The sequence below is a fragment of the Rhipicephalus microplus genome, chromosome X, assembly GCF_043290135.1.
Source record: "Rhipicephalus microplus isolate Deutch F79 chromosome X, USDA_Rmic, whole genome shotgun sequence".
Taxonomy (NCBI): Eukaryota; Metazoa; Arthropoda; class Arachnida; order Ixodida; family Ixodidae; genus Rhipicephalus; species Rhipicephalus microplus.
The window spans coordinates 507,465,262-507,491,497 of NC_134710.1; the positions used below are offsets into that span (position 1 = coordinate 507,465,262).

Genomic DNA, 26,236 nt, shown 5'->3' on the forward strand with positions numbered 1-26,236 from the left:
ACAGACCACACACCTGCGCATGATCGGAGCAAGGTCTCGTACAAAGTACACTGGGGTATCGCAACGCCAGTCCCATTGGCAAATTGGCAGAAAGAGTAGAGAGGTTTAAAGACTGCAAAGGGGGGATGCTGCTATCGCCACCAGTGCAGCTTGTTCCAAGACTGAGTTTAACTGCTGTACAACAAGGCATAGCTTCTATATAAACAGTGCTTGAAAGTGGCTTGGAGACAGATCCGAGGGAGTGGGGACTTGGAATATTGGTTTATTTGTTGTCAACCATAAACTTTCAAGAACAACATGCTCACGAGGATGTATATTGCTAAAGAACTGGTCAACCTTCACTGACTTGTTGCCAACATATGCAGCAACTGCCACCATTATAGATGGGAACATTTTTATGCAACTTTACTGATTTCAAGTCCAAGTAAACTTTTTACACTCATTAATTCACACGTAGTTTGGAACATCTTTGCATGTACAGATTAGCTCAACAAAAATAAATCTGCAAAATGGGGAAAAGGAGAATGTCATGTGAACTTAGCACGGGTACATTTTTGGCCTTGTTGGTGTAACATTTTCATAAAGTTCAGCGTAGCATTTCAAATCACAAGGATGGGACAGGCTTGTATATGTTCGGCCTGTCCCATCTTTGTCATTTCAGTGCCACTATTAGCTCTATAAAATGTCATGTGCTCTTTGTGTCTTTGTTTGCTGCACAGTCCATTTTTGTGTTCTTTGTGTAGAGTTTTGATCAACTGGACTCTTGTTCAATTTGGTGTTGTGTACATAACAAACAGGTACTTTAGGGAGCTATCCATGAATGACTGCATTCATTTCACAAAATCATGCTACCTGTACAGAACATATAGTACGTTGTAATCATTCTATGTATCCTGTGTTCACTTGCAGATGAAGGTGTGCCCAGAAACTTAATTAACAGCAGGTCCAGCCAACAAAACTATCCATCAAACAACCCAAATAACTCACATTCGCAAGCACGCAGAACACAAATGAAATCCTTCATTGCTATATTTTGCAAGCAGGCTACGTGGCACAGCTGTGGTGCGGGATACTGTTGTGCGGAACCATGCAAACTGTTGTGGCATACTGTTGTGTGGAACAGACAGTTGTGTGGAACAATACAAACATTTTCTGTGTTAGTTGCAATAACGTATAGAAAGGTAAGAACGCCTTGTTCGAAGGAAATTGTTGTATTTTGATCACGGAATAAGATATGTCGCCTTAATAGAGTGACGGATTTTTCTGTGGTAACTGTGGTGAAGCATGACTTTCGTGAAGAGGTTCCGTCTTAAGGAGATAGTTGTATTCTTGCTCACAGAATTGCTCGGCACCACTATACCTTCTGCATTCTCCGTGAAGGAGGGTTCTCATTTTTTACAGTGTACTCCGAGAAGACAGGCTTTCGTTCAGCACGGACAACGCTGAGTCCTATGCCACTGGCATCAGCGTGCACTTTGGTGGGGCAGGTGAAGTGGCGTAAAATAGGTGGTGAAGTAAGTACATGGCGTAATTTTGCGAAAGCATCATCGCATACTGGTGACCAATAGGAGAGGTGTCCATCGGCGATGAGCAGCTTTGTCAATGTTGCGATTATGGAAGCGAAGTTCTTCGCAAAGCGTCGAAAGTACGAGCACAGCTCGACAAAGCTGCGAAGCACTTCATGGGTCGTAGGTTCTGAAACTCAGCGACAGCACGAAGCTTCTCTGAGTCTGGAAGGACCCCATGTGTTCAGACGACGTTGTTAAGTATTATGAGTTTCCGAGCTCCTAAGTGGCTGTTCTTCATGTTTAGTTGAAGGCCTGGGTGCGTTAAGCAGCTCCGGACTTCGCTGAGACGACGGACGTGGGTGTCAAAATCAGGAGAGAAAACGACATCATCTAAGTGTCGCAGCTAACAAGGGAAAGATCCAGCCCTGACAGCGTTCAGTTTTTGAACTGATTTTTTTATTATCGCGCTGCACCCGCCGCGCAGCCCTAATGCCAACTTCTTCTTCCTTGACGAGCGGCGCCATTGAGGCGCTACAAAGCTCGCCCCCCCCCCCCCCCCCCGTAGAGCGAGAGCCGTAGGAATCACCAGAGGAGTCGCCCAGTGGCCATGCTCGGATGTTGGCATCCAGACTTTAGATTGAAACCCCGCGGCCGCGAGAGCGGCGATATACGCAGGTTTCAGTCGATCAGCAGCCACGATGTCTTCACGGCTATTGATGTCCAGCGTGAACGTCTTAGGTGTACGATGGAGTACGCGGAATGGGACATCATAGGCTGTTGATAGTAGTGGCCGTATTTGGTCACGCCGAACGAAGACGTGACTGCAGTCATGCAGATCCTGACTGACGAAGACAGACAGGAGGTGTCGGTCGGCCGGAATCACAGGAGCAAGGTCCCGAAACGTGGTGCGCAGCTCTCGAATGTACGTGGAGGCATCGTGAGTGGAAGATGGCGATGATGGCTCGAAGAATTCTCCTGGAAGACGCAGGGAAACGCCTTAGACTAGTTCGGCTGATGAGCAGCCGAGATCCACTTTTATTGCTGATCGGATGCCCAGAAGTACGAAGGGGAGGTGGTCGAGCCAACGTTCCCTTGGCTGGTGAGCAGTTAGGGCAGCTTTCAGTTGTCGATGAAGCCGTTCGACCATGCCATTGGCGAAGGATGGTAGGCAGTTGTGTGGACGTGTCGAATGCCCAGGATATTGGCAAGTGCAGTGAAAAGGGCCGATTGAAACTGACGACCGCGATCAGTGGTGACGACAGAAGGGCATCCAAAGCGCGACACCCAGCCGTTTGTGAAAGCCTTGGCAACTGTTGGTGCTGTAATGTCGGAAATGGGAAACGCTTCCGGCCATCTGGTGAAGCGATCCACACATATCAGCAGGTAACAGGCTCCTTGCGATGACGGAAGAGGACCGACGATGTCGAGATGGACGTGAGAAAACCTTGCGTCTGGAGGCCGAAACGGGGATGTTGCCGTGACCGTGTGACGGTGAACTTTAACGCGCTGGCACTCAAGGAGGGTTCGCACCCGGCGTCGGACATCATCATTGATGCTTGGCAAAAGGAAACAAGATGGGACTAGCTTCTGCGTCGCACCAATACCAGGATGGCTCATGCTGTGCAATTGATCAAAAATTGCACGACGAAAAGCTGAAGGCACGAAGGGCTGAGGGACACCAGTAGACGTTTCGCACGTTATTAACAAGGTAGAAAATTGAAGCGGGCACTCCGTGAACGATAGAGACGTGGATGAAGAGCGAAGACGATGCAGCTCAGGATCGTTGCTTTGGGCAGCTGCTAGCTCTTCCATGTCTTGTGGGGGCTAGGTCGACAAGGCATCGATGCGGGATAGTGCATCAGCAGCAGCATTTTCCGGCCCATGTACGTGTCTGAGATCCACAGTGAACTCTGAAATAAAGCATAGTTGATGGATCTCCCGTGCAGTATAATTGCTGTGATTGCGATGGAAGGCAAACGTCAGGGGCTTGTGGTCTGTATTGATGTAAAAGTCCCGGCCCTCCAATAAATGATGAAAATGTTTAATGGAGAGGTATACTGCGAGGCGTTCTCAGGCGAATGTACTGTATTTTGTCTCTCGTGGCTTCACTTTTTGCGAGAAAAACCCAAGGGGCTGCCAACCGCATACGTGCTGCTCGAGAACGGCGCCAACTGCCACGCTTGATGCATCGGTGATGAGACGAATTGGGGTATCAGGGACGGGATGTATGAGCATTGTAGCTTCTGCCAGAGCCTTCTTGGCAGTGCCGAAGGCAGATGCAGCGTCCTTGGGCCACTCCAGTGGCACAGCCGGGTCTTTCTTTTTAGCCAACAGGTCGGTCAAGGGCTTTAGGAATGTGGCGCACTTTGGAAGACAGCAGCGATGAAAGTTTAGTAGGCCCAGAAATTCTCGGAGTCTCTTCCGTCTAGTCGGGGGTGGAAAGTCTTGAATAGCCTTCACTTTGCTGGCGAGTGGTTGGATACCCTTTGGAGGGACAAGGTGGCCTAGGAACTCTATTGTAGCGACGCCGAAGAGGCACTTATTGGGATTAAGTACGAGGCCATAATCATCCAGGCGGTGGAACAGGTTGCACAGGTGGGCTTCATGCTCAATGCCGGATGAGCTTGCTACAAGGAGTTCATCAAGGTAGGCAAATACGAAATCGAAACCTCGCGTGACCTCTTTGATAGTGCGTTGAAAGGTCTGTGCAGAGTTGCGCAATCCAAAAGGCATCCTCACATATTCAAACAGACCAAATGGGGTGGTAATGGCCGTCTTCGGAATGTCGGCGGGTTCTACAGGAATCTGATGGTAAGCCTTCACTAAGTCAATCTTAGAGAAGATTGTGCACCCAGCCAAATTTGATGTGAAATCCTGTATGTGAGGAAGTGGATAGCGGTCTGGTAAGGTGTGGGCATTGAGAGCGCGGTAATTCCCACATGGTTTCCAGTCGCCAGGATCTTTCTTCGGCACCATGTGGAGTGACGACACCCAGTCAGTGGAGGAAGGCCGCACAATGCCGAGTTCAAGCATGTGCTCAAACTCACGGCGGCCGATGGTGAGGCGTTCTCCAGATAGTCGACGGGGTCATGTAAAAACGGGAGGTCCAGTGGTCCCAATGTGGTGATTGATGGAATGCTTCACTGGTGACTCTGTGGTGTGCGGCTTCGTGATGCTGGGAAAGTCGTCGAGTATTTTTGCATACGGCGAAGCAGGTGTGAGAGCTCGCAGTCCCATTGATGAGGAAGTACAGAGTACACCGTTGATGGAGAGGCGGGTGTTGAGATCAATGAGGCAATGAGCATACATGTCCAAGGCAAGGTTGAAAAAACTGAGAAAGTCAGCTCCAAGAACAGCTTGCGAGACGTTAGCGAGGATGAAAATCCAGTGGAACGTACGACGTAGTGCAAGGTCAACTGTAAAAGAGCGTTGGCCGTACTTGCGAATGGCGGAATTGTAGATTGCTTGGAGTTGGCAGGTCCGTTTGTTGCGACGGTGATCTGCACACGAGGCAGGGATGACGCTAACCTGGGCTCCTGTGTCGACTAGGAAGCAAGCGCCAGTGATCTTAACAAAAACATAGAAAAGGCGGCATGACTTTCGACCAGTACCACTTGCCGCCGTCAGTGGCCGGTCGTCGCATTTCCCGACCAGGAGCACGGGCGAGTGCACTTGCGAGCAGAGGCACCGAATCAGCGATGGTACCAGCGCACGGTTGAGGATGAAACGTCCCGCTGCGCGTCGGGTGGCCGAAGTTCCGGATAACGTGGGGGCGTCGAGGAGTGACTGTGTATCTGGAACCTGAATGACGGTCGACGATGCGCAGGTACAAAGTCATCGAGGCGCCTGACAAGGGCGTCCAAACGGTTCTCGATGCTCGCGAGCGCCGGGTCTGCAGCGGTGGCCGGTGGCGGTGTGGTAATGGCGTTGAGGCTATGTGCCCGCGAGTAGTCCGCCACTCGGTCAGCCATTTCAGTGAGTGTGTCTACTGGAACATCTCCTGCAGCTACGAGGACCGGGACCATGCTCTGCGGTAAGCGCTGGAGGAACAACTCACGTAACAGCTTCTCCTCTTGAGGGGCGGAGGGGCTGCCAAGGAGCTGGCGCATGCGTCGCAGGAGCTGTGATGGGCTACGGTCACCGAGCTCTGTAGCCGTGATGAGCTGTTGGAGTCTGCTGTGTTCGGACTCAGACTTGCGGGAATTGATAGCTGCCTTCAACGTGTCGTAGGGATCGCTCGGGTGCTGCGACGCTAAAATATCAGTTAAGCCGTCGGCTACGTCTGGAGGTAAGCAGGATACCAGATGCCAGTGTCTGGTCTGTTGGCTGGTTATTTGCCGTAGGCGGAAGGGCGCCTCGACCTGCAGAAATCATGTGCTAGGGCTGTTGGGCCAAAATGGTGGCAGGTTGACATGTTGAATCGCAGCGACTGCAGCACTGCGAGGTCTGGCGTCTTCTTGGGCGTCAGGACCGGTAGGATTGGTGGCAGAGCCGGCGGGATCCATGCGGGATGATCGGGGCTATGTGTTCTTTATCGGGTCACTATTAACTGTCGGAGCTAACACGGGAAAGATCCAGCCCTGACAGCGTTCAGTTTTCGAACTGATTTTTTTTATTATTGCGCTGCACCCGCCGCGCGGCCTAAATGCCAACGTCTTCTTCCTTGACGAGCGGTGCATTGAGGCGCTACATAAGTAAACAAGGCACGTCTTCCATTTTAACCCAGGCAAGACGCTATATCTTCCACCCTTTCTAATGTTGCTGGCGTATTACAAAGCCTGAAAAGCATAATATTGAAATCTGACGGCCACTACAGGTGTCACAAAAGCTGTTTTGGTGGATCAGTAAATACCTGAACCATGGGTCTAGTGACAAGAAGACTTCAGCGCCTTGCAAGCAGTCCAGGACATCATCGACGCGTGGCAAAATGTACGCATCCTTAGGCGTAATCTTGTTTAAACGATGATAATCGACACATAACCGAATCGAGCCGTCTTTTTTCTTCCTGAGCACTACAGGTGAAGATTGGGGACTACTGGGCGGCTGAATGACGCCGCGTAGCATGTTGTCCACTTGTTCTGTGAGCACATGACGCTTAGCAAGAGATACACTGTAGCGGCACTGTCGCAGGGGTGCTTGGGAGCCGGTGTTAAGTTGGTGGACAACGGCGTGTCTTTCGCCTAACGACGTCTACTGACAATCGAACGAGCGGAGAAAGTGGTGAAGTTCTAGGAGCATCTCGCTGTGTGCTTCTTCAAGTTCGCCGTCAATTGATGGTTCAAACAAATTCATGTTTGCGAGAACAGGCTCACTGGTAGACGGCGTCGGTGAATTAAGCTGCAAATCACTTTCGCCGTCAAGACCGAAGATGGACGAAGCGTTCAAGTCTTGGAACGTTCCAATGCATTCCCCGCGAAGCAAGGTTCTGGTTGACGGCAAGGGATTCGTGACAAATAAACTCGTTGTGTAATCTTAATATCTAGAATAGGAAATGGCAACGCGAGGCTCATGCGATGTTAGATTGTTTGGGAAGGCGTAAACAGCACTGCCGACTAGAACGAATCAGCACAGGACACGTTAACAAAGGCTACGCCATTCGGTTTTATGTCAATGCCGTCGGCGACATAGAGCTTGTTCGATGCAGGTTTTGGATACGAGGCACACAACGCAGAGACGGCCACTTCAGCACGAGGACAGTCAATAGCTGTATGATCATGAGACAGAAAATCCCAGCCTAGGATCACATCACGAGAGCACACAGGTAGCACAAGAAATCTAACCGTACACACATCTTGTAATCCAACGAGGGCTGTACCGGCCGCGGATGGCGCAACACGGTAAGCACTGGCAGTACGGAGGAACAGCTATAGTCCCTTTGACGTCATGGTAACCTTCCCAAGCAGGCGGCACAGTTTTAAATCAATCACTAAAATGGCAACACCAGTGTCCACAAGCGCTAGGGTACGGTAACCATCCACAAGAACGTCGATCAGATTTACCAGAAAAATTTGATGACTTGATTATTTTGAAAATGACGCAGTTCGTGCCTTGGGAACTGCGTCTTCTAGTTTTCTGTGTCTGAAGGGTAGGGTCGACGGCGCATAGGTGATGGGGAACGACATCGGGGAGATGGAGATCGGCGACTAACTGAGGTTAGGCGGGTCGGGTGAAGATCCTTGCCGTGCTGTGATGCTAAAGCGCCGAGAGTCGTGCGACGATATTTGCATGGTATCTTGTGACCAAGAGGGTGGCGGCGTCGGAAGTGTGCCACATGTCTTACATAACCACTAGAATAGCAGATAAGGCGGTTGCCTGTGGTGCGCCGCGCATTCGGAAACGCTAGACTGGTCGGCCGAACAGCGCTGATGATGACCGAACAGGCACCGGCGAGGGAGAATAAGTGCACTGTCGAGACGCTCGGGTTGCAGTGACTTGCGCAATACATGAAGGGTGCGTCCTACAGAGGAGGTTAACGAGCCAAAGGCAAAGCGTCAACTACCTTATCGTGTATGACGTCCCTTATGGGCGGGGTCAGATGATCTGAGGCCGGATGATACGTCTGTGCTGGTTCGCGCGTGCTCGATGAAATGGAGAGCTGCTGAGAGACCTCCTCACACACGAAGTGCTTTGTGTGAGCTAACATGTCATTCTGGTCTCCGAGAGTCTAGGCCGTGATTCAGTCACGCTGTTTCAGAGAGCGCCGTGTTTGGGCGTGTTGCTTGCATATTTCGTCAAAACTCTGGCACAAGCTGACCAGATCGGCTATGGTTTGTGGGTCTTTGGCTAACAACATTTGAAATGCGTCATCGGCTATTCCCTTGAGTATCTGCTTGGTCTGCTATAACCTTGAATGTCTGTTTCCGGCATCGCTAAGTTTACATGCTTGCACATGTCAACAATGTCTTCAATGTAGCTGGTAAAGGTTTCTCCTGGCTGTTGAGCGCGCTCACGAAGTCGTTGTTTTGCGCGGAGTATTCGCACAGGAAGGCGGTTAAAGTCTTGCGAAAAGGCCGTCTTGAGCGAATCCCAGCTGGTAATACCGACTTCGGGATTCCGTAGCGAGAGACTAGCGACGCCGGACAAGTAAAACTTTGATGTGTCAGCTTAGCCACATCATCCTACTTGTTCGCTGCACTCACCTTATGGTAAGTAGCCAGCCACTCCTCGAACTCTTGGCCGTCAGTGCCGCTGAAGATCGATGCGTGGCGCAGTGGCCACATGCCAGCACATGCAGTGGCGGGAACCTGGGAGATACCTTGGGTGGAGAGTTTTTCTGGCATTGCTGCCACTGAAGGTAAGGTGCGACTTCGTAGATCCAGCTTCGAAGTCACACGCTGCACCTCCACCAAATTATAAGGGGGTATATTGACCAAAACAAACCGCCTGGTTTCAGGGGAGTCAGTCAGTCACTGTCACGTACTCGCTTAGCTCTTCGTCGCAGTCTTCTAGCTGCTCCTACGATACTCTCTCTTCACCACCACAGTGAAGACAATTACACTTTTGTGTTATGAGAGACCAATCGTGTTGCTTTTTTCATACTGTCTTCCCTTAAGGGCAAACATGGAATGACAATCTCACATGGAACGATGGAACTTTGGCGGGGTTTGACAAACCAAGCAAATAAAAAAGGTGAATCCTATGTGCAGCGAGCATGGAGCACTGTCGCTAGGCACAAAGTCTACTCAGGCAGCACTAATTTCATTATATGAGGTGTTGCAGTGACTGCAGTGCGTATATTCGGGAAAATGGAACTCACGAGAGCGTTCAAATGCGCATAATTTAGACATGTTATAATATACAATAAATTGTGTGCCGCTTATATGCACGCAGAACCACGAGTTTGAAGGCACACTAAAGAGAAAAACGATTTTCCGCATGTCAGTCATGTAATATTTCACAATTTCCAAAACACCAGTCTTGCCACGACACGACGTTTAGTACAAGCGAAAAGAAAATGTGGGTCACGACGGCACCTGCAGATTTCTGCACCAAAAACCAATTGCAAGATACATTTTGAAATTCTTACGCCACAGCGGAGATTTTGGCACAAAATTCAATAATGACCCTTCAAACTGGATTTTTTCCGCTAATGATGCATAGCGAAACATACATCATTAGAGTTCTTGGAGTGACATTTGTCAATCTTAACCAAGTCGCTGTTCCTCCTATGTGTCCCGCCTTTAATCCTTTAACGCTATTCGGCTTCAAGTCTAGTGGTTACAGCTGCCTCAGTCATCAAACCGCGGAGCTTCCTGCGCTGAACAATAATCGCTCTAGCAATGGCCACCACAGAACGACGTCACTTTGGCTTTCGACCCGCGTGTCCTGGCTGACGTCGACGCCACGCCGGATGCGCTCGCCGCGCACACTGGCGTCAGCGGCAAGGGGGGACGAGGAAAACCGCCGGGCACGCTCCACTCACAGCTAGCGTCGTCGCCGTGCATACAGCAAGCAGGGCGCGCCCTTTACCCAGGCTGCCTCGCCCCATACAGCAAAGTAAGTGTCGACCTCAGCATGCTGTCACGACGCGTACGTGCGCATTGTAAGACCGATTCAACGTCGAGAGGCCATTAATTTATGGAGGAAGTCGAAACTGTGCTGCGCGCGTTATTTGCGCCCCACACGGCCTGTTGCACAGAAGAAGCAGATCCTTATCAAGTCGTATTTAGAGTAACTCTGGTCTGAATGCGTAAAATGTAATGTACGTATTCGTACCTTCATACATCGCTCCCCGTTTAGGAAAACACGCGCTGAAGGTAGTGGAAATACGGGTCGCTATTTCACTGGGCTTCTTCTCATCAACTGAGCTGACCTGGCAGTTTCGGTAAGTAAACGAGTAAGAGCCAGCGATCCAAATATTAGATCATACCATCAAACCCTTGGGCCTGCTACAGATATTTGATTGTTTATTTACGTATTACATATGCTTTCAGAGCCGGGGGCATTTATGAAAGGAATGGTTAGCTATATATACGAATGTGCAGTAGGTATAAGAATAAGATTACAAATTACCGAAACGCCGTGTCCTAAATAGCACTTTCGAAGTTGGCATCAATAATTGCTGCGATGGAGGTGGGAAGGTGGTTCCGTTCCCTGTTGGTCTGGGGGATAAAAGAGTGACCTTACTGGTTAGTTCAGCGTAGTGGGAAAATAGCCTTAAAGTTGTTGTCCACGCGTGGTAAAATGTGCTCAGGTGAAAGAAAAAGATGTTTTTCTTCGTCTTCATTTCGATGATAAATTTTGTGAGAGAGACAAAGATGAAGACATTTATGACTGAGAAACAGACAGACAGCTGTAGTGCATTCTTCATTGCAGATACAGAAGCGTAACGGGCGTATTTGGACAAGATAAACCAAGCGGCCTGCTGCTCAACAGATTCAAGTGTTTTGATTAGCCCGGTTTGATTAGGGTCCCACACCGTGTTTGCGTATTCTAGTTTTCGACGAAATAAATTTTTATACAAAATTAATTTTAAAGAACTTTACGCAACGTTCTATAACTGTTAATGTAGTAGCAGAAAAATGGATAGTATGTTATGATGATGATGATATTATTATTATTATTAATATTATTATTATTATTATTATTATTATTATTATTATTATTATTATTATTATTATTATTATTATTATTATTATTATTATTATTATTATTATTATTATTATTATTATTATTATTATTATTATTATTATTATTATTATTATTATTATCGAAATGTTACATCTCAAGGAATGATACGGCTAAAAGTCGATTAACTGCCAGACAATGGCCTCACCACCCAAGCACTGTTCAACAGGGTTTCAAACATATAGAAATTATGCAATTGAACAGAAAGTGGAAGCACTAAAAGAAAATAAACACTTCACACAATGCTATCAGGAACAGTGCTTACACGCATAAAAAGATTTAAACAGAAGTAGTATTTTTTTTTAATGCAAACGTCGTACACAACAAACAATTGAGGCTCTGCTCATGCTATGAGGGCACAAAGGACAGGAAAAATATTTAACGACCAGCTTGTCAGCAGGATGTCATCATGAACACAAAAGTTGTTCATGATGACATCCGAACGATTCCAAGTGTCGTCACCGCGGAAGTTATGCACTGCATACGCGTTCTTTTCGCGGTTTCCTTTTGGCACGCAGTTGGCGCGTTAGGTTACGCAGATCGAGTGCGCTCTTGTCAACTGCACGGTTAAAAAACGAAGTCCGGGGCGAAGTGGTCTCTACGTGTTCCAACCCTGAGACGGTTCACGAGAGCTCGCGCCTATTATACGAACGACTTCCGGAATAATGACACGTGTTCCCGACTCTCTCTATTGATGAGCTGCGTTCTCCTTCGTCATCCGTTTCTACCGCAGAAAGGACATCAATTCGCCATGTAATACTTTCGTACCCCCGAGATCAGTCTGCGGTAATCCCCGTTTGGCTATAGGCTCCAAGGACGTCGCACTCGAGTGCATTTGAGCGTGTTTATTTCGAGTTCAGAGCTCGCTAACTTGATTGATTTGATTGTTTGATTGATTGAAGTGTGGCTTTTATTGTCCCAAAACCACCACTATTTTATGAGAGGCGCCGTAATGCTGGGCTCCAGGAATTAGGGCCGTCTGGGGTACTTTATAGCGCGCCCAAATCTGAGCACATGGACCTACAGCATTTTCGCCTCCATCGAAATTGCAGCCGTTGAAGCCGGGATTTGATCCCACGACCTGCGGGTCAGCAGCTGAGTACTTAGCCACTAGACCACCACTGCGGGGCGAGCACGCTAACTTAACGCACACGTTGTAACAAGTGGCTAAGCTCTCGGCTGCTGACCCGCAGGTCGCGGGATCGAATCCCGGCTGCAGTGGTCGCATTTTCGATGGAGGCGGAAATGTTGTAAGCCCATTTGCTCAGATTTTACTGCACGTAAAAGAACCCCAGGTGGCCAAAATTTCCGGAGTCCTCCACAACGGCATCTCTAATATTCATACGGTGGGTTTGGACTTTTAAGCCCACATATCAATCAATAAGTTTGATAGCATCAGCCTTGCATGGCATTCTGTATAGATCTGGCAGTAGTCAGATAAGACGTTACAGGCCCAAAAAGTGAAAGAAGAAATACGTTGGTTGTATTAAAGCGCATAAAGAAATAAACCAAGAGAATATAAGTTCCATGACGCGCAATATGGCAATAATCACAGACCTGTTTGGCTTGCTAATGTTTGACAGTGCATGCGAATGCGTGACTTTCACCCTAAAACCACCTCATTTCTGGTAGGCTCCAGATTTTATTACATCCATTATTGCTCCCTGGCTTTTGTAAAAAATACTCGGATTTGCATAGTAAATCAAGGTGTATAGAATGATAATCGTGCTCCTAGTACAGAATGCGCCATGAAAGCGTTCATACAGCGACGTGAACAAATTCGAGATGACAAAACAAATGACAACTAATGGCTGGCTGTGCTCATGGAACGTATACCTACCGTTTTCCATTCCCATAACTTCATTTACTTGTGCTGGCTGACTGTGCGGTAATTGACGCCGCCACAAAGTGTGGCTCTATGTGTGTGCGCTTCATACCGGGGAACTCTTGGTGTCACGTTCACATAACGAGATAACTTTCCTCAGGACGCTTGGGAACATTCAGTGGAGGAATACTCAGACCGTAAGTCCAGAGCTTAGCGTGGGGTGCCACTATCCTCGATCTCATATCCTTCGAGTGCACCTCCATGGACACCCGCATATAAAATGCGAAGCATTTCTCTGCGTACTGCTGACAGTTTGAGCGTTTCTATCTACGTACTTATCTATCAAGCTACCTAAGTCTGGGAGCTCCCAAGGTCAGCCACTTCACTTGGAGTAGACCCATGTTAGTATGAAAGAGAAAAGGGGTTTAACGCTTATGACTGGCTTGTCATGACATGAACAACGTGAAAATCTTGTCTTGTTCTATTGATTGATATGTGGGAAATTACCATATGATTATGAGACATGCTGTAGTGATGGGTGCCGGAAATTTCAACCACCTGGGTTCTTTGATGTGCACCCAAATCTGATCACACGTTCTTCAAGGTCTGTGTCAAGCCCTTTCCTTCAGACACGTGTGGCACATACCCGTACGCGACGGGTCGTGGTATCCGGATATGCAGCAAAGGTGTCTTCCAGTTTATATAAGACCAGGAACGGCGAGACCAGCCATTGGCGATTAAATGCTACAAGCTTACGTAAACCAACAGCGGAAGCCTTGAGCCGATGAATGCAATGATATGGGTCCAGATGAAATCGAACCAAGTATACCAGATAGCCACGCCAGGTTTCGGAACTACTTCTCAATTAGACCTTAATTGTAGTGAAATGTCAATTTATGCTAAAATGCTGGCTATCCAATTTAATAAACATTACATACATACTCCTATGATACAGCTGTCACGTCGGCTAATGTCACATGTAGTTAGGCTACATCCGCTGAAGTTGATTTAGGTAGCCATTCAGGACTACCATTCGCGCGAGCACCAGCAGATCGTATTAGTTTACTGCTTGTGGTGTTTCTAATATTCATGTTGATTATTACGCAACTGTACACAACTGGTTATATAAAACATATGCTGCTGTTAAACGTATGTCTGTGCGTGGATTCGTGCATGTCTCTGACACCACTTCACAACGTTACGCTGAATACAAGAATTACAACACAGTCCCTTTCCATCCGAATGCTTTGAAAATAACATCGATTTTCAAGATACATGTGATCTGCTCAATTGTTATTCATAACGTTGCGTTTCCAAACTCCGTGCGACACCAAAGTTCCGAGTTCTCCCTTTAATCGACACTGCTGCGCTGATGGCTGCGTATACTGTCCTGAACGACACACACACACACACACACACACACACACACACACACACACACACACACACACACATATATATATATATATATATATATATATATATATATATATATATATCAGGCCGGTCAGTCAGCCAAAATTCGAAAGACAAGAGCCAGCAACGCTAAGAACAAGAAACGCCTTTAATTTACGGCTCAAAAGAATGACAATTGGCCTTCCCAAACGGCACGACACTGCACGAGTGCAAGCGGTATATATATATATATATATATATATAAATATATATATATATATATATATATATATATATATATATATATATATATATATATATATATATATATATATATATATATATATATATATATATATATATATATATTGTACCGGAGCATAGTGGCGCCAGCTCTGTGCCAGCGTGAAAGACGTTGTTGACGTCCATGTGGCTCGTGCTTGCCGGCTTCCCGTCTGAACCAGCTTGTTGCGACTAACACTTCTTGAATAATAACAAGTATTTATACGTGAACTCGCTTGTTCCATTTGGTGGAAACGTGCTGGGTAACATCCTGGAGCTCCGCAGCCGTAAGCTAACACCTGACTCCGCAATGACCGAGCACGTCCATCCCCCACAAGCCTCTTCCGCGCCCCCGCCTGTAATGTGCCCTGGTGTACTTTGTCTGCGTCACCCACCAGTCTACAACGGCACTGAAGATCACGATGCCGAGGACTGGCTGGCAGAGTACCAGCTTGCCAGCGCGATTAACAAGTGGGATGACCTTGCGAAGCGTACTCACGTTATCTTATACCTGACAGATTTCCCCAACCTATGGTTCACCAACGACCAAGCCGACATCCCCACCTGGTCTGTTTTCAAAGAGACCGTGACCTCATTTGTCGGTCGTCTAGCTGTGCGCAAGCTTCGCGCTGAACTTAGCCTTGTGGGACTAAGCGAAATAGTGACAGCTTCACGAGCTACATTGAGGATGTGATCAGCCTCTGTAGGCGAGTTGATGCGAGGATGACGGAGGCTGACGGTGTAATATATTGAAAGGCATTGATAACGACGCTTTTCATATGTTTGTGGCCACAGACCCACTGGCCGTCAGGGCCATGATTCGGCTCTGTCAAAGTTTTGATCAGCTGCGCAAGCAGCGAAATTCCACACGTCGCGCTAACACGCAAATAGCTGATATATCGGCTTTGGAGTGCAAAAGCAGTGGCCCTGACTACACCGTATTGATGCCTCAAATTCAACAGTACATCTGGGAGGAAGTTGCTCCACAGCTGTCTCTTGTGGCCACCATGAACGATACCCCCACAGCACTGGGCCACTCACTTCGCCGTGCTATTCAGACGCAAGTTGCCGAGGCATTCCCTTCGCCCACGTCCCCAATATCTGGTACTGCACCGCTGACTTATGCAGATGCCGTCAGCCGACCTCTTACCCAATCGCCGCTCCCTTCATACAGTCCAGCCACCAACTACTACACATCGGCAGTTTTCGTTTATCTGGTACATCGACCCTTCTTGCCACCTCAAGCACCTGTAAACTCTTGGCGTACTCCGGATAATACGCCCGTCTGCTACAACTGCGGTATTCCAGGGCATGTCGCGCGCTACTGTCGTCGCCGCAGATTCTATTTTAATGATGCTCAGCATTCCAGCAACATCCCTCGGCAATCGGAATCACATGTTACACCAGATGCACCTGACCCCCGCTCATGTCGACCAGGCTTCAGCCCGCGTCGATCTCCTTCACCCCGTCTTCGGTCTCCTTCTCCCATGATTCGCCGTTCCAACCACGCCCAACAAAAAACTAACAGTCGCAGTTCCTTAGGCGAGAACTGCGCCACCGACAGAATTTTCAAGGCCTCATCTGTCGCCCCCTACGAGATTGCCGTGTTTGTGGATGGTTTCGCCAGAACTGCTCTAGTCAACAAAGGTGCAGCTATTTGTGTAATCAGTGAAGCGTGCCACAAAATGAACGAAGTGACGACTCCACCGGTTGACATTTTATTATGTACAGCGAGTTCGGAGCACGTCAACCTTCTGCCACGTGCACTGCGCGTGTTGTGATTTAAGGAGTCTTGAATTTGTCGTCCTTCCGCATGCGTCTCATGAAATCATCCTGGGATGGAACTTTCTTTCCGCTAATCATGTGGTTGTCGACTGCGCTCGTGCATAACTCGTTTTGTTTTCGTTCAGCACGACATTCATGGATCTCCCTTGCTCACCCAAAAAGGTGATCGTTGCCGCTGACGGCGTCATCTCTGTTTTTTTCGGTCGCCATGATGTCTATTTTGTGCAACTCCGTCCCTGACTCAAATGCCCTCTTTATGTCGTCGCAAGAATGCGCTTGTCGCCGGAACCTTGTCGTCCCGTTTGCCGTCATAACGCTTGCCGATGGTTCCAGTGCCGTGTATGTGTGCAATTCGTTCCCTTGTCCCGCTACCTTATTGCATGGCAAATGTATTGGGCGTCTTGGCGCTTATGATGCCACCTTTCCTTTCGATGCCCCTTCCGATTGGACGCCGTAGACCGTGGATGCTGTCGTGGTTGCCACCGCACCCTCACTACCTGACGAAGAGGTTCTGTTGCGCAGTGTGGACACCGGGCTTACACAAGACCAGCGCAATCAGATCGTTCAACTACTTGACCGTTTCCGTGCCTCCTTTGATCACGGACAACCTCCCTCGGGACGCACGTCAGTTGTTGCTCACCATATCGACACTGGTCCTCATAATCTGCTTCGTCAGCGCCCCTACCACGTCTCGCAGGCTGAGCGTGACGCCATCACTCAACAAGTCGATGAGATGCTGCAACGTGGTGTCATTGAACACTCACACAGTCCTTGGGCTTCGCCAGTGGTCCTCGTGCGAAAAAAGCATGGCTCCATTAGGTTTCGCGTGGATTATCAGCGACTAAACAAGATCACACGCAAGAATGTTTATCCTCTGCCACGCATTGATGACGCCTTGGATCGCCTTCAAAGTGCGGAGTTTTTCTCTTCACCGGATCAGCGCTCTGGATATTGGCAAGTACCAATGGCCGAACCAGACCGTTCAAAAACGGCGTTTGTAACCCCTGACAGCTTATATGAATTGATTGTAATGACCTGCAGTCTTTGCAATGCGCCGGCGACTTTCGAAAGGATGATGGACAGTGTCCACAGGGGACTTAAAGGGCACATCGGCCTTCGCTATTTAGATGACATAGTTGTATTCTCTGCAAATTTCGAGACTCATCTTTCCCGTCTAGAACAAGTTCTCCAGTGCCTTATGGCAGCCGGGTTCAAACTGAACTTAAAAAAAATGTCGTTTTGGCGCCCGCAAACTCGCAATCCTTGGCCACGTCGTCTCAAAAGAAGGAATATCACCAGACCCTGCCAAACTGCGTGCCGTTTCCGAGTACCCCAAGCCTACTACTCTAAAAGAGCTCCGTAGCTTCGTAGGCTTGTGCTCGTTTTTCGGCATTTCATCCGCAATTATGCTTCTATAATCGCCCCCCTGACCCAGCTTCTTTCCAGTAGCGCGAACTTCTCGGGCTGGAATTTCCATTGCGATGACGCATTCACGACGCTGCGCCGGCTACTCACGTCTCCGCCAGTTCTCCGCCACTTCGATGACAATGCGCCTACTGAAGTTCACACGGATGCTAGCGGTATCGACCTTGGTGCCATTCTCACTGAACGCAAGGATGGCTGCGACGAGTACGTTGTCGCCTATGCCAGCCGTACCCTAAGGAAGGCAGAGTCCAACTATTCCGTCACAGAAAAGGAGTGCTTGGCTATAATTTGGGCGATAGGAAAATTTCGAACTTACCTTTACGGACACAGATCACCATGCCTTATGCTGGCTAGCGGTCATGAAAGACCCTACTGGCCACCTCGCTCGTTGGGCTTTACGCCTCCAGGAATACGACATTAATGTTATTTATCGCTCAGAACGCAGACATTCAGATGCCAATGCCCTATCCCGTTCTCCGCTACCTCCTGACCTTGCCTGCTTACGGCGATTCGTCATCGTTGAGCATCACTGACATGCACGCCGAGCAGTGCAAGGACACCTGGATCAATTCGCTTCTCGACGTCCTCTCCCACAGTTCGTCAGAAACGAGTTCACGCTCCCTCTCTCGTCAAGCAAGACACTTTACTGTTCATGAAGACTTGTTGTATCGCCGCAATTACGTGACGGACGGCCGTAGGTGGCTTCATGTCATCCCTCGTAATTTGCGCTCGGACATCTGCGCTGCCTTTCCTGATGACCCTCAGTATGGCCATGCTGGAGTATTTAAGACTTATTCTCGCCTTCGTCTGAGATACTACTGGCGCGGCATGTATCGGCACGTTCGCTAGTACGTTCCATCATGCACCACGTGTCAACGACGCAAGACGCCTTCTCCGAGCACTGCTGGCCCTTTGCATTCATTAACCTGTCCAGCGAGACCATTCTACCGCGTCGGAATTGATAGTTATGGTCCTCTACCCAACACTCTTCGAGGCAACCGGTGGATTATCGTCGCCGTCGATCATTTAACACGCTACGCTGAAACAACTGCGCTGCCTGCTACCACTGCGAAAGACATTGGGTCCTTTCTTCTTTACCATCTCCTTTTGCGACACGGTGCACCTCGTGAATTACTGAGTGACCATGGACGCGTGTTTTTCTCGAACGCTGTCGACGAGCTGCTCAAGGCATGCCGCACTGTTCATCGGAAAACCTCGGCATACCATCCTCAAACCATTGCCAAGACAGAACGCTTTAACCGTACTGTTGGAGATATGCTTGCCATGTACGCCTCTGACGACCACACTATTTGGGACCAAGTGCTCCCTTTTCTTACGTACGCGTACAACTCTGCGCATAAACAACCACCGGAACTCTCCTTTCTACCTCCTGTATGAACGTGAACCATCATGCTCCATGGAGATCCTTCTCCCTTACAGACCTGATGTTTCCAAAGCGACGCCTGTTTCCGAAGCAGCTGCTTATGCCAAAGAGTGTCATCAACTCGCTCGCTCATTTACCGCACAAGACCAATGGCGCCAGTAAACTGACCACGATGCCTCGGCGTCTAATGCACACTATAACTCGGGAAACTTGGTTTGGCTCTGGGTCCCGTCTACCTCTCCCGGTCTTTCACCAAAGCTTTTGTCAAAATACCATGGCCCCTACCGTGTGGTGCAACAAACATCTCCCGTCAACTATGAAGTTGAGACCATTGATCCACGTTCAGACCAACGCTGCTGTGGTCGTGAAACGGTTCACGTATCACGCCTGAAACCATGCTATGACCCCCCTGTCGCGCAATTTCCTTGGATCACCAGGTGGGCTCTTTACTGCGCGGGGAGTAATTGTACTCGAGCATAGTGGAGCCAGCTGTGTGCCAGCGTGAAAGAAGACGTTGACGTCCGTGTGGCTCGTGCTTGCCGGCGTCCTGCCTGAACCACCTTGTTGCGGCTAACGCTTTTTGAATAATAACAAGTATTTAGAGTTTAACTCGCTCTTTGCAATATATATATATATATATATATATATATATATATATATATATATATATGTTGAATGAACTTGCAGATAGTAAATAGAATTTTCTTTTCAAATGTGGTATCTGCAAGTTCATTCAATATAGAAAATACCCGAACCTGTCGTGCCTTCCCTTATATATATATATATATATATATATATATATATATATATATATATATATATATATATATATATATATGCGCTTTCACATAACAACTGCTTTATTGAGCTGACGTTTCCACGGGAGCCCGTCTCTTTTTTAAGGCATAATACTATTTACAAATTTTCGTGTCTTCTTATAGATTGTCGAGACAGGAGGGAAGGGGACAGAAGAGAAATATTAACAACAAGAAAAGAGGAAAAGAAACGTTAGAAAGAAGCAAGAGGGACATGGCGGGATTAGGAAGGAACAAAAACTCAAAAAAGTAAGTCGAAGGTAAACGAGCCATGCCATCTTTGTCAACAATACCTTCCAAGCACCCTACCTTTCCCCACGTGGACATTTTGTCTACCGTGTCTGTATTTCACCCTGTGGTGAAATCCGCTGGCAACTTGCCCTCCTATGAAGTTTATGACTAATCGGTGGGAAGAGCTTAAGCGCTTCCAGTGCATGTTGGTGGCGTTGGAAGATATGAAAGAGCCGGTAATTGGGCGCCGCTATCAATATTCACTATATGCATTGGCTCCTGTGAGTGAATAAAAAGAAGAATAAAAAAAGAAAAGAAGAAAGAGAGCAAAAAAGAAAAGAAAGAAGAAAAAAAGATAGGGGAACTGTACGACATCCGGGACCACTTATCTGTGCGTTCCGGCTGTGCTTGAAGTGGCAAACCATCTCTCTATTGTCATATGTTCATGCTAAAAACTTTTTAGGGGGTAATATTATTCTTGTAATGGGAGGCTAGGGGCAGAGTACGGATTAAAGAGAGGTGTTTGCGTCTTTTAGTTATCGTAACGCTGAGTGAGTGCCTAGGTGTTCATTTATTCCGTTTTTTATTGTGTTGAATTAGTAGATAAAGTAAGATTCCTGTTGTTCTCGCTCTCTGATTGTTCGAAAATTGCTTTCCAATAGTGTAACTATGATGTCATCAAAGCTGTGGTCTTTTAATGTACTGTGTTTTGAAAGTGAAAGGCGGGGCAGGGAACGTACATGTGCCGAATGGTTGTTGAATATAATTCTAAATGGTGTGTCTGTCTGGCCAACACTCTAAGGCAAAATTACCCGAAAAGGAGTAACGGAGCCCAATAAGCGCGCGCAATGAACGGAAAGACCATTGAGGAGCAACCACAGAGGGAAGTGTGTGGCGCAAAACCACTTAGTCTCCACTGGATGAACCGCCCGGGCATTGCAGGCAGCGCAAAAAGCGTTGCCAAGGTGGCCAGCCCTCCTTCTCCTCTGCTGGCGCAGTCTTTTCTCGTATTTTGCCGGCAGTGGTTGCGTAGCGTCGCGCTCGGAGTGCTCAACCACGGCCGCCTGGATTCGACGATCTAAGAATTACGACGTGGTGCTTGTGTGTACGCCTGGATGAGCGTGGGCTGCTGCTTCTCCGTTTCGCTGCACCATGAAGTCGGGCACAAATCACTACATGTCTCCACGCCGCGCTGTATATCTCTGGCTTCAAGATAGTGACGACCAACACACGACAGCAACAGTTAAGAAGGCCAATATGGCTACCGAGAAGAACAGGCTTATTGGATATATACTTCAGTCCGACTCAATGCAGAAAACAGCGCTGGATTCTAAGGCAAGTAGGTTATCATTCTTTATTCTACTCTACTTGTCGCGTGTGCGATACGGATCGCGCTTGCCGGCTACGGGTTCGGTCGTGTTGTATATCGCACGCACGAAAGGCATCGCAAAAGTCAGCTTTGGCGTCTTCAGTTCGCCTGTGCTTTGCAACCGCCTGGAAATTGGCCGCCATTGCCATTGGCCTCCCGTACGCTCGTTCATCAAGTGCTCGCCTGTCTTCGCCGCCGCGATGAGCTCCGTGCTGACGATATTGGGCTGAGACCTCGTCGCTGTGTTGGGAGTCGTCGAAAACACGTTGCGGGTTCTCGTAAAGAGCTTGGTTGTAGTGTGTCGCGCGCTGTAAGTGCACCAGCACGGGCTGGCGGGGCTTTCACTAGCGTCAGAACTCACTGAAAATTGGCCGCCATTACAGTTGGCGTTCCCGCCAGTCGGTTGCAAGCAGCTCGGAGCCTTCCGCTGGCCACAGCGGCGGACTTGCATTTGCGCGCTGCACTCGCTCGAGTTTGTGGAAAAGGGCCGCATTACCGTCGATTTTCTTCGGCGCTAGCTCTAAATTAGCTCGGCGCTGTTCGTGGCGGCGGCCAAGCGTACGCTCGTTCTCCTGTTTGAAGTTCGCTGGCGGCAGACACTCCGCGTTGAATGCCGTGTTTGGTCTCGCGTTCGCTTGCTCGAGCTGAACGACGTCGCTCACTTAAGACTCGCCGACTTGTTGGCGGAAAGTTGGTTCGCGGAGATGTGGCTGCGGCCGCCGCTCCTAAGCTGTTGCGCTACGGGGATCCAAATGAGTCTTTGACGATGTGTGACATCATGGTGAAATTACTAGCATGTCATATCTCACACATGTTTTCATTTCACCTTGCACTTATTTCTCATGTGCATTTGTAAGGACTGTGTGAGATGTGAAGGTAAAGTGGTTCGTGTGTCATATTTTAACGCTTGTTTTTATATTAACGAGCACGTACTTGTCATATGCGTGCATCTTCATCTTCTGTGACGTGTGCCTAACTATTTTTACTAAATGATTGCACGTGCAGCTGTGGAAACACAACAGGCAGGAGGCTGTGTGCGCTGGCGTCTGAAATGCCTGTCATCTATCGCTTCCGTCGGCGGAGCTCTCCGAGGAGTGAACAAGATTTGACAACGAGGCTGGACTTGTACACTTCACCATGAATTCATTAAAAGAATGGGGGAACTTCATGTGTATGTAAAAAAATAAAAGATTTCGATGTCTCACTTTTGTCTTTCGTTGTTGCCGTGACTGTGAAAGCAGTTACACATAGGTGGCTAACTACTTTTTCGCGTGTTCTTTTCTGTGGAATTTGTTGCTCACTGCGCAGAAAAATAGGCCAAAAATATTAGGCCTGGCGGAAAATAAACAAAAAGCAATGTTTGAACTGAGGACAAAAAGTTCATCCGACTGGAGTATTTGAATGGATCAACCGTTTGTCCGGCAAGGTGCAACTGTGAGGACTAACGATTGCCCGGTAAGGTGTAATTGTGTGGATTAACAGTTGCTCTACAAGGTGCGAATGTGAGGACTGAATGTTAGTCCTTTGGGGTGAACTGTGGGACTAACGCTTACTCACTAAGGTGTATATGTGTGGAATAACTGTTAGTCCCTTGAGAGGATTAACTAATAGACCCGGTGCCGTTAGTCCTTAAAGAGAATAATGGTTGTGGCAGCCCCATTAGTCCCCAAAAGGACGAACCACGCACGCCTTTAACACACTTTTGCCTTAGAGTGCACGTATTGCATGTTTCATACCCCACTATACAGAAGATATATGACATTATCCGAGTAACAGTCCAGTGCAACTCAAACTGTGCTTGAAATCCGAGTGGGTGCTTTCCGCCACTCTCGTTGTCTGCATGTGTTTGCATACTTTGCATCTGCTTTTTCCGCAAGGGCGATACCCTGTTTGAGCTTTCACGCCTATTTTTGAACTTATCAAGTGATCCCTTAAGCTTTACATCCGCCTCTATACCACACAACGAGGAGAAGAAATTTTTTATAGTCACACGCTCTGTTCCAATATTTTAAAGTGCTTTCTTAGGACCATGTTAATGTTCGGTGGGTTGCTGGTGAAAGTTAATAGCGAATTTGTGTTACGGTGCTGGTGGGCATTTTTTGGTGGTGTAGAAGAGTCTGGCGGTTCAGATTTTCGGCTTCTTTGATGGCGTCATCAATGATAGCTGACGGGTATTCTTGATGAAGCAGTACTTCGCGCAGATGTGTGCTGTTTTTCTTGAAGTCCTCGGTGCGGGAGCAGATTCGTTGGAATCTGTGTGCTTGGGAATTGGGAATGCTCGTCTTGCAGTGTCACGGGTGGCAGCTTTCGAAGTGCAGGTATTTTTGCCTGTCCGTAGGTTTTCTGTATGCGCTAGTTACCAACGCACCATCGTGCATTCGAATAAGTACATCAAGGAAACTTATTTCAGTGTTGGAGTAGGAGTGTGTAAAATGAATGCTGGGTGTATTTGGTTAAGTGCCTGTATAAATTTAGCAGCTCGTTTTTCTGATGTGTCCAAATCATGAATGTATTGTCTAGGTACCATTTATAGATAAAAGTTTTGATATCACAAGATGAAAGAAAGTTGGACTCTATATGGTGCATGAATATGTTAGCGTAGTTTGGGGCCATTTTCGTACCCAATTCCGTGCGGTTTATTTGAAGGTAGTACCCATTGTTATATTCAAAATTGTTCAATTCTAGTACAACTCTCGTTAAGATTTCTATTACACTTTTGCTTGAATATTCGATAAGATTGTGGGTGCCATACAGTTCAACAAGTGCCCTCACACCATCGTCATGTGGGATATTTGTGTAGAATGAGATAACATCCAATGTTACAAGGAATTCACCTTCTGAAATTTTCACGTCCGATATTTCCCGAAACCACCGCATATTGCATTAAAGTCGCACGTTCTATATTTTGTATAGCGACCATGGTGACTTGTAAAAAAAAATTTTTTGTGATCTTTCAGTACTTCTATGTGTACCGTGCTGAAGTAGATGTGATTGATATCTGTTTTGCCACGCAAGTAGCAGTAATCTCTCGTGTCTCCTTCGCGGCCTCATCATCGTTTTACTGGTTTATATGTTTCACTGATGCGAAGGCTTCCTAGTCATACGTTTCTTAAGTGCCAGCAGTTATCTTGTTACACGAGGTGAAAGATCAAAATGAATTGTCACCAATGTTTATTATTGAACTCCTGACGTTTTTTTTTTTTGAGATATCAGTGACCCTTAACAGCGGCATATGCCTTGTGCACTTTTCATTCTCTGACGAAGCCGTGCCACGGCCGAATTGTAAATGTGAAAAGGAACTGCTTGCTTTCTATATATATTTCAATAAATATATATATATATATATATATATATATATATATATATATATATATGCAGAAGAATAACTTCGGTTGCCGCAAGGTTATAAATATGAAAGTAGATGCGCTTTCACATAACAACTGTTTACTGTGCCGACGTTTCGACGGGAACCCCGTCTTTTTCAAGGCATAATACTATTTACACATGTTCCGTGTCCTCTTATAGCCTGTCGAGACAAGAGGGAATGAGTCAAAAGAGAGAGAGAGGGGGAAAAGAAAAAAAAAGAAACAGCGAAACGGGAGGACAAACATTAAATAAAATATAGAAAATCTAGGAGAACAAGCAAGACCGACACGGCGTAATTAGAAAGGGGCAGCATTTCAACAGAGTAGGGCAGATGCTCATCTACCTCTGAAAAACAGCCTCTGAAGACGGCGGCCTTCATTTAGCGCCGTGTAACACGACCGACTATGGTGAAACCAGGCAACGGCGACTGGGACTCTGCGGATGTTGACGGTCCCATGTTGTGACCAAGTGGGCGTTGCGCCCCGAGTGTGGTTGCCATTCCAAGGTGTGTGGGTGTGCGGTGGATCGTGGCGACGCCGAAATGCGCTGGTTGGGCGATCTGCTTTGTGCTGTGCTATGCAAAGGTGTGCTGTGCTGTGTGGTGTGCGTGCATGGGTAGTGGTTGACAATCAGTGAAACACCCGAGAAGAAGCACAACGGCCACTTCAGGGAGCAGCGCCACTGTAGCCCTTCCGTGACCTCTTCGGGCGGCGGACGGGCTGTTATGACCGGCACAGCAAGCAGGTGGTTTGCAAGGGACACTCATCGGCGTAACGGTCAAACGCTGTCCGCGTCCTCCAGGAACGCGGGAGGCGTCTGTGTGTGCCACAGGAAACGCACATCAGTGTCGCTAGGACACACACCCTGCGACTGAGAAGATGCCCGTGCACGGACGAGGGGTATAAAAAGCGCGTCGCGTGTGCGGTCGGAGCTCTCTCTCTCTAGACTTCGCTGGCCCGCTCGTCTCGAGTGCGCTCTGGGCCCTTGCGATGGAAAGGCGCGTCTGTACGCTCTCGTTGCAATGTACTTCTCTTGCAAATATGTAAATTAAACGCATCTTCTACTTGCTGCTTCCGTCGCAAGAGTCGACCTTCACCGGATCCTGGGTGGCAGCCTCAACCCCTCCCCGGACATATCATACTGGATACTATCGTACATCCCCGATAGCCTGCCTTTTGTATTTTTGGGAGCAAACAGAATCGACCGGGAACAGGATGGGCCGGT

General features: G+C 47.9%; 1 protein-coding gene and 1 long non-coding RNA gene across 14 annotated transcripts in view; one reads left to right on the plus strand and one right to left on the minus strand.

Annotated features, from left to right (window-relative positions):
- The window catches only part of CAP (Cbl-associated protein), a 1,014,121-nt gene that overhangs the window by 389,060 nt on the left and 598,825 nt on the right, over positions 1-26,236 (plus strand). The window contains exon 1 of one of the 13 annotated variants that reach the window (XM_075881110.1): positions 9,948-10,004. The exons of 11 other annotated variants lie outside the window; for them this stretch is intronic. The gene's annotated coding sequence lies outside the window, so the exon portion shown is untranslated. Of the gene's footprint in view, positions 1-9,947; positions 10,005-10,150; positions 10,333-26,236 lie in introns of those variants that run through there. One more of the 13 variants, XM_075881111.1, reaches the window with a different exon arrangement.
- The window catches only part of LOC142776774 (uncharacterized), a 96,424-nt gene that overhangs the window by 14,057 nt on the left and 56,131 nt on the right, over positions 1-26,236 (minus strand). The window lies entirely within an intron of this gene.